This window comes from Lithobates pipiens, unplaced genomic scaffold (assembly GCF_037356315.1).
Source record: "Lithobates pipiens isolate NorthernLeopardFrog02 unplaced genomic scaffold, aLitPip1_a1.2 Scaffold_27, whole genome shotgun sequence".
NCBI classification, from domain to species: Eukaryota; Metazoa; Chordata; class Amphibia; order Anura; family Ranidae; genus Lithobates; species Lithobates pipiens.
Genome location: NW_027507788.1, coordinates 175,145,236 through 175,158,931, shown reverse-complemented (window position 1 = coordinate 175,158,931; position 13,696 = coordinate 175,145,236). Strand labels below are relative to the sequence as shown.

The following is a 13,696-nucleotide window of genomic DNA, read 5'->3' as shown; positions in this document are numbered from 1 at the left end:
AAGAGCAAGCCCACATGGGTGCCCCAATGGAAGTTTATGGGCCTGGAGTGCCAGAAGAAGAGGATTGAGGATGCTCTAAAAACCAATGCACAGAGCAGGTAAGAATAGGTACTTTTTTTTTATAAAAAACACAAAAGAAAAAAAAAAAAAAAAAAAAAGAAAGGGAAGGTTTACAATTACTTTAACTGCTTATTTATCCATTTGTCTAAAAGGCATAAAGTAACAAACCTCTAGTTTAACAAAAGGTGTGAAGTAACAACGGACAGATTAATGGGTCTTCGGAGTCACACCACATCCCCCACACCTTGCTAGATATATGTTGGGCACTTCCTGTTATGAACAGATGTACTTGAAAATTTTAATAATAATTTTCAAGTACATTAGAGTAGCAGAAGCATGTAATCAATACATGCCAAGAGCCACTGGTGCAGTTTCATGCAGCCAATGCAACAGGTAATAGATACTGTACAATTCTAAAGCCCCACTACAGCACAGTTCCCGGTTATAAAATACTCCACATACCGTAACATGACCCCATTAGGCACGCTTGGAGGTCCACAGGGACAAACAGGGACACGCAAAATAAACGATAATCCATTTTTGCTGGCTTTAGCTGCATTCCAAAGCCTTCGCGGCCGTCACGTTTTTAATAGACCAAATGCAATGCCAGTCATTGGTTTCCAAAGCATCATGACCAAGCTAAATGCCACTAAACAGGCGTTGACTTGTAAATATTTAGAGCTGTCATTTCCTGCAGATGTGTGAAGAGATAGACAGCTGTGCAGTTCCATAAACCAGCCTGTGGTTTAAAAGTGATACCTGCGATTCAAGCACCGCTTTCAATAATGCAGTCGCTTGTGACAAACCTCCCCTAAGGGGGAGATCAGAGACACCTGGGACCACCAGAGGTGCTGCAAGTGAGGCCAGTCCTTCAAGTATTTTTAAACCTAAATAAATTTATATATATATATTTTTTACACACACACACACACACTTTACTTAGGATGCTGCATCTGTTCCCAACTGGCTCTATGGCTGAGAATCGAGCGATCAAACACCACCGATCACTCGGTTCTGAGTAGCGTGTACTTTCGGTTACTGTCTCTCTGCTCTGCGCCCATTTCCCCCCCCCCCCCCCCCCCACTGGAGGGCTGAGCGCTGTGGAGGGGGTGGGAGCAGCCGGCTCAGGCATGTGGGTGGATCCCAACCATATGGTCGCAAACTTTTCCGATCCTGGACGGGCTCAGTGACGTCAGCTGACACTGGGCTTTAGCCTGCTTAAAAGGGGTTACAGGAGTGCAGAACGGACAACACTCCTGTGATCCACAGGAGAAGTACAGCCAAATGAGCTTTGGTTGTACTTTCCCCTTTAGGAATACATACTTGTATAGAATTTTTTTTTTTTTTATTTAAACCAAAAGCTTAGTGTCCTCTCAAGACGTTACAGCTGGTATCAAAAATGGCAGTTATGATAGACTACCTAGCAGTGCTCTCTTCACCTATGGCTGGAGGATTGCAATGTCCTGTGCATTCCTAAGAGACAAGGAGCCATGGTGGTGGAAGTCCTGCTCCCGTCTGCAGGCTGTGCACTAGAGGAAGCGGGCAACATTTTTTTGGTTGATCGATAAGGATGCTGCGTGCATCTTATGGTCACAGAATGTCATAACTTCCCCTTATATTAAATCTCAAGTGCACTTTTCCTTGAATGGGCAATTTGTTAGGCATCTGATCCTCCAAAAAACTCTTCTGAACGTCTCACAAGCACATATGTAGTGTGCATAGATAAAAGGGAAGACATAGGCTGTGAATCCTCCGCTGATCTCTACAGCTGTCTGGGGATTGGCACAATCTAATTCTGATATCACAAACACCTCTCTGTGCCAAGGCTGAGTCTGCCAGCTTTAAAGCGACTCCACGGCACAAAGAAGCACAAATTGAAAAAGCTAGAGCTTAACCGCTTGCCGACCGCCTCACGCCGATGTACGTCAGCAGAAAGGCTCGTACAGGCAGAATCACGTACCTGTACATGGCCCTTTAAGAGGCGGCCAGCGGGCGCGCGTCCCGCAGGCTCGACCGTCGTGGGGATATCTGCGATCACCTCACAGGGAGGAAGAACGGGGAGATGCTAATGTAAAGCATCTCCCTGTTGAATGAATGACTTGTATAGTGCTGCAAATGCGAACTGAAGGCACTTGCGTTGATCCTACTTAAAAGAGGTGGGTCTTGAGTTTTTTCCTGAAGGCCCGGTGTTTTCTTCCAAGCGGATGTTCATGGGTATAGCGTTCCATAGCCGTGGTCCTTGGACTGCGAATCTTCGTTCTCCCCTTGATTTTTCCCAGGAATTGGGGATGAGGAGGAGGTTTTGGTTGGTTGATCGGAGGTTGCGATTGGGTTTTATTTTTTCGCATAAGTACTGAGGAGCGTTTCCTTGCGTGCATTTGTGGGTCAGGCAGAGGGTCTTGAATGTGATCCGATCCTTTACGGTAAGCCAGTGTAGGATCCTCAGGGAGGGGGGAGATGGATTCCCAGGGTTTTTTTTTTCCGTGACTAGTCTTGCTGCCGTGTTTTGGACGACTTGTAGGTGTGCAATCTGGAATTTAGATAGTCCTATGTAGAGGGAGTTTGCGTAGTCAAGTCAAGAGTTGATGATGGTTCCTACTACTATTGCTTTCTTCTCTTCTGGAATGAAGGGGGTGAGTCTACGTAGCAGGCGTAGAAGATGGCAAGATCTGCTGACTACTGATCCTATTTGAGCATCCATTGACATTTCTGAATCAAAGATGACTCCGAGACTTTTGGCTTTTGTGCTTAGGGGGATGGTCTGTCCAAGGATGGTGGGTGGAGTCCATGGGGTCGTAGATTTATTATTTTGGTTTGCGTTTAGGAGAAGAAGTTCTGTTTTTGATCCATTGAGTTTGAGGGAGCTCGTGGACATCCAGTGATCTATTGATGTGAGGCACTTTTCTAATTCTTAGTTGGTCTTCTTATTGGTCTTTTTGTCTGGTGATCCTAAAGTAGAGTTGAGTATCATCCACGTAAGAGTGGAAGCATAGGTCTGATTTGCTGATGATTTTGAGGAGTGGATGGATGTAAATGTTGAACAAAACGGGTGACAAAGGTGATCCTTGAGGGACTCCATAGACAACTGCGCGAGATTCAGAGGTGAAGGCTCCAAGTTTCACTGTCTGACCGATTTCCTAAGAAGGAAGCGAACCAAAGTAGGTCTGAATCGGTGACTCCTGCTACTTCTTTGAGGCGGATGAGAAGAGTGTTGTGATCCAGTGTGTCGAAGGCTGCACTAAGGTCCAGGAGTACCAGGAGACATGATTCTCCATCATCTGCTGTTTCCAAGGCATCGTCCCATATTTTGAGGAGTGCCGTTTCTGTGCCATGGCCCATGCGAAAGCCCGATTGCAGTGGGTCCAGGAGGTTGTAGCTGTTGTACTACTGCTTTCTCCATAATCTTGGGAGATGGTGTTCAGGCTTATTGGTCTTCGGTGGTTAGGGTCCAGGTTGGGTTTCTTTAGTAGGGGTTTGACTGTGCCTTGCTTGAGGGAGTTTGGAACAATTCCTTCTTTGAATGACTGATTTACAAGTACCGTTATGGTAGGTGCCAGGATGTCCAAACATTCTTTCAGAAGTTTGTGGGGATGATATCATTGGGTGATGTGCTGTCTCTGAGGCTTCGGATGATGTTTTCGGTGGTGTCTGTGGCGATCAGGGTCAGCAAAAAAATGTTGTGGTTCTGCGATGTTTCAATCGATTTCCTCTATTTGGATCGGGTTTATTGTTTTTTCTGTTGAATTTTTTCCCGAATGTTGTTGATTTTGTCGATAAGAAAAAAAAAAAATATCTGATAGTTCGTTGCAAAATTCTTGAGTTTCGTTTGTTGGGGGTTCTAGGCAGGTAGTGCCTAGTAACACTGACACTGATCTCTGCTCCCTGTGATTGGAGCAGAGATCAGTGACGTGTCACACACAGCCACGCCCCCCACAATTAGAAACACTCCCCAGGGCTCACTTAACCCCTACAATGCCACCCAGTGGTTAACCCCATCACTGCCATTTACACAGGAATAAGTGCATTTGTATTGCACCGATTGCTGTATAAATGACAGTGGTCCCAAAAATGTCCGATGTGTCCACCATAATGTCGCAATCACAAAATAAAAAAAAAAAACGCTGATCGCCGCTATTTAAAAAATAAATATATATATTTTAATAAAAATGTCATAAAACTATCCCCCATTTTGTAAACGCTATAACTTTTGCGCAAAGCAATCAATAAATTGCTTATTGCGATTTATTCATAAATTATATAGAATACATAATCGGCCTAAACTGAGGAAAAAAACATTTTTTATATATCTTTTTGGGGGATATTTATTATAGCAAAATGTAAATAATGCGCTTTTTCCAAAATTGGCGCTTTTTTTGTTTATAGCGCAAAAAAAATAATTAAAACCGCAGAGGTGATCAAATACCACCAAAAGAAAGCTTTATTTGTGGGGGAAAAAAAAAAAAAAGAAGTCGATTTTGTTTGGGAGTCACGTCACACGACTAAATCACAAAAAGTGCTCTGGCTAGGAAGGGGTTAAATTCTTCCGGGGCTGAAGTGGTTAAAAAGTAACGCCACTTAAAAAAGCATAAAAAAAATATAGCAAGTTAGAAAAAAATTAAAAATAAAAATAAATAATCTAGCATATACAATTGTGACACAAGTCATATTCTAATTAAATGTTAGTAAAAATTACCTTTCCAGTCTGCAGAGCTGTAATTTTCTGCTAAATGCAATATGGCTACATGGAGTTGTTCTGTACACAGAGCGATTACAGAACGCCCCCAGAAACCTCATTTAAAAACCTAATTTTGCCATAAGTCTGCACTAAGATACAAGTCAGATTTTTGGTATCCCCTGCAACAAAAATTTCATTTTTGGCGAGATACTCCCAATAGGAAATCACGTCTAAAAAGGGATGCAGACCCTGTAACTTTCCTCATAGCCCTGCAGGTGCAGCAGCTGATTGGGAATTATGAAACCATTAGATTCACTAATAGGCTTGAAAATTTTGCTTTGAATCTAGGAGCCAGCAAAAAATACAAATAAAAAATACAATAAAACAAAAAGTTAGGAGACAGGATTTAACTTGTCCCCAAAGGTGAACTTATCCTTTAACCCTTTCCACAGCCAGAGTCATTTTTGCATGGTTTGCACATATTTAAAAATCACTTTAGACCTGATTACTACATAACTTTTTTTCTTCCTTTCTTTTGAGGGCTGTGGCTTCAGAAGAGCAGAAAATTCTTTGCATAGCAAGAATCGTGAAACACTTTAGTCAAGATCACGATAACGAAAGACGATTAATTGTGCAGCTCTACTTTAAAGCGGTTGTATAGTGACATTTTTTACTTTTACCTACAGGTAAAATTGTATAATATATAATATATACAACTCTCCAGCCACTAACAGCGATGCAGCCGCGATACCCAGAAGACAAGCCGAGGCAACATGTCAGCTCCCTTAACGTGAACCAGGTGAGATACCGACGCCTCGTTCTAAGGTGCGTATTTCATAATGAGCTAGTATGTGGTGCATACTAGCTCATTATGCCTTTTGGCTTACAGGGGTATAAAAAAAAAAAAAAAAAAAAAAAAAAAGTCAGGGGGTTTACTACCGCTTTAAAGTATAAAAAAGTAAAACTTTTTATTTTTCCTACTTTCAGATCAGAACAGAGGGCGAGGGGTTAGAACCACTCAGGTTTTTATCTCCATCTGTGTCCCCTTTAGGCTTCATGCACACAGATAAAAATATTCCTATGTACACTGGATCTCTTTGCCTTGAGTTGCCTGAAAAACAATCATCCTCCACAACCGCATGCAATATATGCGATTTTGGTGCAGTAGCATGGTTCGTTTAGGCTGTCAAATACCCTCTGAAATGCATTCTGAATGTGTATCACTTTTCAGAGGGCAACACATGTGTGAAAGGGCCCTAAAGCATATGAACAGTGCCTGCTAAAGCAAAAAAAAATTGCAGCTCAGAGATTTTACTGACGGCAATCATTTACCATCGTTCTTAGATGAACAAACATTCAACGTCAGATGGCACATTCCTTGAAACCGTTAACAATGGGTAGATCACAGGGTTCTGCCGCTCAGCAGACATGTAAAGTCACAGCCTTATCCCGCTCCTCTTCCCCAGTAAATGGGGTGTGGGGTATGTTGACACAGACTCGGTGCATGTGGGACAGGTACACTTTGAAAAGAGCTGACAGGGAGATTCCTGAAAATATTGACTTTCTCAGTGACTCATCCTCTCGATTTTGTTTGATGAGTCACTTGGTGTTTTTACAGCAGCATGGAGGAGGCACAGCTACCCGGTGTGGGTCTGATATGTTTATTGAGGAAAAAAAAAAAAGGAGAATCTTCAGGTCACAGCTACACAACCGGTTCTACAACAGATCAGTCTGTGCGATTCCTGGGGCTCGTAAGGGAAAGGTGCTCTGATAACAAACCTTCACCACAAGCGCAGTGACATTTCTACCACTTTCACTATTTGTGGCCGATGTAATATAGAGAGCCAGAGGCCACCCACTTCTATTTCATTTTTAGTAGATGATGGAAAGTTGAATGTGAATCCCTGGCAAAGCCACCAAATACAAAACATTTGAATGGTTTCAACCTGCCAGAGAGCTGCAATTCTGTTCAGCCAGTGTTGTGATCCAGATGTACAGACCGGTTGCTGACCTCCGTGTTCTCTACTGCTGTATGAGGCTTGGTCACCACCGCCTAGTCTGCTGAGCAGACAGCGATGAGGTCACCCCAGCACCCCTAGATCCCAATACAGGCACCTTTTTTTTTTTTTTACTTTTTTTTTTATAAACACGTTTGTTAAATACATAAGGAAAGCTCACTGAAATTACTGGGCTGCCCTAAATGCAAAACGTGGAAATAAAGCAAGACAAAATAAATAAAAAAAATAAAAAAAAAGTTGGGGACAGATGCAGCATCCTAGGTAAAATATGATTCCCAGCCCCCCACCCCCCACCACCAAAAAAAAAACAAAAAAAAAAAAACATACTTCTCTCTTCACTCAAAATAGTACCTTCTAGAGGTGCACCGAACAAATTTTGGTGCCAAAACAAACCAAAAATGCATTATGCACCTGGCCAAAAACCCGAAAGTGACCATTAACCACTTGCTTACTGGGCACTTAAACCCCCCTCCTGTCCAGACCAGCTTTCAGCGCTGTCACATTTTGAATGACAATTGCGCGGTCATACAACACTGTACCAAAATTACATTTTTATCATCATTCCCCCCCCCCACAAATAGAGCTTTCTTTTGGTGGTATTTGATCACCTCTGTGGTTTTTATTTTTTGTTCAAACAATTAAAAAAAAAAAAAAAATTGATATATTATATTTTATATTTATATTATATATATATAAAATTTTGCAAACAGGTAATTTTTCTCCTTCATTGATGTATGCTGATGAGGCAGCACTGATGGGCACCGATAGGTGGCAGTGATAGGTGGCACTGACAGGGGGTACTGTTGGCATAGAGGAGGCAGATGTCCCTGCAACATAAGCCGGTGATCGGCTTTTTTTTCTCCTCGCGCTGTCAGTGTGAAGAGAAAAGAAAAAGCGATTACCTGTCTTGTTTACATCACGTGATCAGCTGTCATTGGCTGACAGCTGATCACATGGTAAGGGGCCAGAACCGGGCCCTTACTCGGATTGGTGATCACCCGAGTCTCAGTTACCCGGTGGGAGCGTGCAAAGGGGAGGACGTCCTATGACGGCCTCCCGTAAATTGAGGTCCGCGCTATAGCCGTCATTCAACAATGGCCCAGACGTCAAGTGGTAAAAAAAAAAGTAAAAAAAACCCACAATAAATTATTCATAGATAGATAAAACAGAGAACGCCAGCAGGGGAATCCCAGAAGAGGAGGCTTGGGGCCACTATGCAATGGTATTGCACAAAGCAAGCAAGTAGTAACAGGTTTATTAAAAGTATATATATATACACACACACACAAAACGTCTGCAGTAACATTTTTGGCAAGTACAGAATCACAGTATATATAAAATAATGGTTGGAGGGAAGCTTCAGAACGGCAAAGAAGTTTTTATTATAAACTATTGGAGCAGACTGCAGTTTTGAAAGTCTCCCGTTTTCTTTGTATTGCTTCCTTTGTGTGAAATCCCTGATATTTCTGCCAATCCCTTTGCTTTGCTATTAAACTGACCACACCAAGCAGGAGATCACATCATGATCAGTTCTCTAGCTATGCTGGGAACTCCACCTGCTCTCCTCCAATGATCTGAATTCTCCTGACGTTGCAAATTTTCCCTATTTTTTTTTTTTGTGTGTGTTTGAGCTGCTTTGAACTTTTCATGCTTTTTAATGCTCTGTCGCTTTTTCACGTGTTTTTTTGGGCACTTAGGTGGGGGTTTCTTCTGGCTGTACACACTATCAGATTTTCGGACAAACGTTCGTCCATTTTTTTTGTTGTTGCATGCTAGTCTCATAAATCGGAAGTGAAAAGGTTACTCACCATATGAAAACGACAGAACACAACGTCAGAAGTGACATAATGGGGGTTATTTATGAAAGGCAAATCCACTTTGCACTGTAAATGTACTTGGAAGTGCAGTCACTCTAAATCGAAGGGGTCGATCTGAAATGAGGGGAAGCTCTGCTGATTTTATCATCCAATCATGTGCAAGCTAAAATGCTGTTTTTTATTTTCCTTGCGTGTCCCCCTCAGATCTACAGCGACTTTCCTTCCAAGTGCACTTGCAGTGCAAAGTGGATTTTCCTTTAGTAAATAACCCCCAATATGTTGAATAGTTTTCTATGCATTCTTTCGTTTATGAGCATGCGTAGTCTGACTCGTGCGATTTTTCTCATACGAAAACAGTACTAATGAAGCGAAAATTGGACGTTGAGTTCACATCTGCCAGAAATTTTAGAGTCTGCACATCCAGCTTTTGTTGAAAGAAAAACCAGAAAAATCGGCTGTCGAAAGCACCCTACCAACGATCCAAAAATCGAAAGATTGTTTGGACGAAAATTTACTTCCAATTTCTGTATCGTGTGTACGGGCTAGAGCTGGGCAATTTTCTATTCACAATTCGAATCAAGTTTTTATTTTTTTGATGGACCCCGCGCCGGTCCCGAGGAGCTGCAGGCAGGAGTTTATAGGTTGAGGCCGCGGTTTCGGCCTCGCCTAAACAATCCTGCACGCAGCTTCTCAGGACCGGCGCGGGGTCAGCACCAGCCCTGGTGAAAAAATAAATAAAATCAAAAATCGATTTGCTGAAAATTTGAATCTATTTGACCTCTCAACTCAATTTAAGATTCAAATCAATTTTTCCCCCAGCCCTAGTACGGGCCTTAAGAGCATATTCCTGTAAACTCCTAAGAAACCACAGTGTGCATGGACACATTGGCCAACATGGAGGGGGGTTTTCAGGCAGAAAAAAAAAAAAAAAAAAAAAAAAAAGAGTTCAAAAGGTGTGGGAGCCGCTTCTGTGAGCTGCACTGTGCATGAGCTCTTATAGATTTCTTTTATTGTGCCAAGCACACTTTCTAAGGAAATCTAAATGAACAAAAGGAAACATACATTAAGCATGACTTAATCTCTTATCTGATATGTGAATTTCCTCTTCTTCTAAATAGGAGACATTTACAGAAATCAGATAGCAAAGCACTGAGATCACCCGATCTTCCAGGTACCCATCTCTACCGATGGTAATGAATGGCTCCTTGTACTGCGTTCTCCAACACCAGAGACGTGGAGTTAAACAATAAATACGTATCCTCCCCACCCCCATTCTGAGATGTGATGGGTGCATTAGTTTTCCTTTTTTAGACCTACTTTCTTCCATCATCATCTGGTCGGTAAGGCTGGATTCACACCGATGCAGTTTTAGTGCTATTTTGCAGATTTGCACTGCAGAATATGTTCCATAGGAAACAACGTTAAATGGACTGCAATGCAAATCTGCAAAATGCAAAAAAAAGCACTAAAACTGCATAGGTGTGAATCCAGCCTAAGTGTTTTTCAACAGCACAAGCTCTCTGGCAGTTGCAGGGATGAGACAAACCATTTATCACCGAAAGGGGTGCTTACAACTTTTTATGTAAAACCTTTATCCAAAAAGGAAAAACTGTTTGCTGCAACTGATTATAAATTGTGAGCTGGCGTTTGGTTTCAATCAGTTTGTGCATTTAAATCTGCTAATGCATCGAGCACTCCCCTCCCCCCAATAACGCTCCTGTCTGCTGTGCCCCTTCATCCAGAGTGGGGGGCACTCTGGTGTGTTACTGGACAGATCACCAAGTGAAAAAATGAGGAAAATCCCCCCGCCCCCCCAAAAAAACCGAATGCAGTCACCACATCTGAGTGGTATGCTGCAATGTACGGTTACAATTTTGGTTTTGGGTTTAAAGTGTTAAGTTAAAGTACACAGCTTTAACCTGTTTTTATGAAAATATAGAATAAAAATACTTTCCTCGCTCTGCGCAATGGTTCTTGGCTCCTCATCTTCAGCTTGTGACCCCCATAGAAAGTGGTATACACATCGCTACTTCACCGGTCCAAAGATGCCATTAGCAGGTCCTGCCAGGAGCCAGCGTACCGCTCCAGTGTGAAAACCTTAGGGGCTTTCACACTGAAGAGACAGGAGCGGCTCTTACAGGGTGCTTTGCAGACGCTATTTTTAGCACTGTAGCGCCTGCAAAGCGCCCCAGCGTGAAAGGGGTCTTAGGCATGAAGGGGTTCTCTCTCACGCTTTTCAATCCTGCCCCAAAAAAATAATCACTGTCTGGAGTCGCATTGATTAAAAATGAGGACTAATCTTTCCTCTAATTTATAAATTTAAGTTCACTATGCAAAATATTATAATAAAAAAAAAATTTATATTATATATATATATATATATACACACACACACACACACACACACACACACACACATACACATACACACACACACATTACAGCAATTGCCTTCGATTTTAGCACCCCTGTGGTACATGGATAACAAATAGCCATTGGCTTACACATGTATGACTAACAAAATGGTACCACTGTGTAACAGTCTTCATGGCAAAATGAACAAACATGGCCTGTAAGGTCACACTACTTCACTGCGTCAACAGAACGCCACACACTGCTTTACATTGCTGAATGACGAGTCCGCAAGAAATCCAAACAAGCTCACATCATGTTTGGAGGAATCTCCACCAAAACGTGTGACTGTCACGTACACAGACTAGAAAGGCATTGTGGAAATTTTTATTAAGATGTATTTAGTATGTATTGTCACAGTGTCTCCCAGTGTTAGGTCTCCTGCAGCCCGCTCTAAAGAGCGGACTGGGGCAGACTGGCGCTGGTTGAGACCCGTTTGGTAGTGGAAAGCTTCCTGGGGATGCAGAGAAGTGTTTGCAGAGTGGGGATATGTCCGCCAGTGAAGGGCCCCTGTGCGATGCAGACGATCATCTGTGTTTACTCTGCAAAGACATTATCGGTTATGGGGGGGAACGTACGCTTGTGACGCTCTGTGTGGCTGATCAACACTTGGGGAGGCTATGACGTGTCTCTAGAGATAATCTCCCATCCTCAGGAATGGTAGTATAACCCGGGTGTGTGTTGCTCTCTGAACAATGAAGAATAACCTCACACCATAATCCCCCCTCCACCAAATGATTTGCACCAGTGCACAAAGCAAGGTCCATAAAGACATGGATGAGCGACTTTGGGGTGAAGGAACTTGAATGGCCTGCACAGAGTCCTGACCTCAACACGATAGAACCCCTTTGGGATGAATTAGAGCAGAGACTGTGAGCCAGGCCTCCTCATCCAACATCAGTACCTGACCTCACAAACGCACTTCTGGAAGAATGGTCAAACATTCCCATATACACACTCCTAAACCTTGTGGACAGCCTTCCCAGAAGAGATGAAACTGTTATAGCTGCAAAGGGTGAGCCAACTCAATAATGAACCCTACGGACTAAGACTGGGACCGGGGTGGATTTGATTTAAAATCAATTGGATTTAAATCACTAGTAAAAAGGCTCAATATAAAATCATAATTTTTAAAGAGCAACTGTCATCTGTCACGCAGCGGCTCCACCTCTGACCCGCTATTGATTCACTGACAGTCCCATTCACTTTAATGGGACGGCTGGTGATGTGGCAGGGACACAACAAGGTGAGGGACGTGGCGGCAGCAGGTGAGGTGATATCCGCTAACAGGCGCTGCCATGATGGCTCTGAAATGACAGGTGCTCTTTAAACATAAGGACTCATTCTTTTGAAATGCACCTGTACATTGTCCATCCAGTAGGCTGGGTGTTTCCTTCATTAATCTGGTGGTGTTCCTGGGTGGCCAGGGAGAAATGTGTGTGCTATGCAGAGCGATGGTGCACTGTGAGGGAGGGCTGTGCCCTGTGAGGTGGTTGGGGAGGAACACATGCGCTCTCTGTGTAGGAGGATGAGGGAACAATGTTGGCATGCAGGAGGGTGGAGGTGGGTGGGCATTGAGAGATGGGCTAGAGATCTACTATGCAAGGGTGCCAAGGGGGACAGCAACATCCTGAAAATCTGCTGTGGATTTAGTGGCCAAAGCCTCAGTCTCTTCTGCTCACATTATGGGGTTGAGGTTCCAGGAGGTGGAGTAGAGAAGGAGGAAGTGAAGTAGTTAGGAAAATCAGGCTCTCATCTCCCTTGCATGGTCATCTCAGTTCCTTGCCTCTCAGCTGCCAAAGCTAGAAGAGTCTCCTCCCCTGAGCCCAGGACTTGTGCAGCATAGGAAGCTGTGGCCCTGGGGTGGATATGTCAAAATGCCAGGTTTGCCATGTATGGGTGCTGGAGCGATTTTGCAGTGGAGGGTTGGTAGATGCGTAGCGGCAGCTCTTTGCCAGCCCCACAGGGGGTTGCAATGGCTGCCCCTTTTCACACCTCATGCTGCCAACCCCTCACAAGTGCAGACTGCACTCTGTAAGGTGGGGGTTGGCTGCCAATCATGGGCAAGCGTCCGTATGTCACTTCCATGCCAACCACCGGAAACTGGACAGGAGGAGGATGGGGGGTGCTTTTGCACATTTTGCCTCCTGAAAAGCAAAAAAATAAAAAGTCTCTGCTCCAAGTATAGTGTGTAGTTCCCAGCGCAGGAGCGATTTCCAGTGCATGCATTGTGCCTTTTAAAAGGACACACACACACACCTCCTGCTTTTTTCTGTGTGGGTGATTGTAGCTGTGGGAACAGGTGCAAACCTGCAGTGGCAGTTGACCACACAGATGTTAACCAAGCTTACAGGAACCCATCTCCTATATTTTCCTCATGCAGCAGCTGAAAGCTGGCGTCCCTTCCCCCCCCCCCCCCCTCCCTCGTCATTAAACTGCTGCAGGAGGAAAATATAGGGGGATTAGTTCCTGTAAATTCCACCCCTTCTGTCCAGGTCCCCATCAATCACTGTGCATTTATCACTGAAGTATAACTGCTTGCTATGCTTCAGTTTGTGAATGAACAGGGAGACTGCCGAGCTCTTACTGTTCATTCATTCTGTGCAGCTGAGGCTGCAGAGATGGAGGTCAGCTCCTTTCTGGAGTTTCAAAAGTGAGACATCAGGAGTCTGTTAAGACTCCCAATATGTCAAAGCCCCCCAACATTGCTATAA

General features: G+C 43.6%; 1 protein-coding gene across 1 annotated transcript in view; it reads right to left on the bottom strand.

Annotated features, from left to right (window-relative positions):
• The window catches only part of FOXJ3 (forkhead box J3), a 131,022-nt gene that overhangs the window by 82,746 nt on the left and 34,580 nt on the right, over positions 1-13,696 (bottom strand). The window lies entirely within an intron of this gene.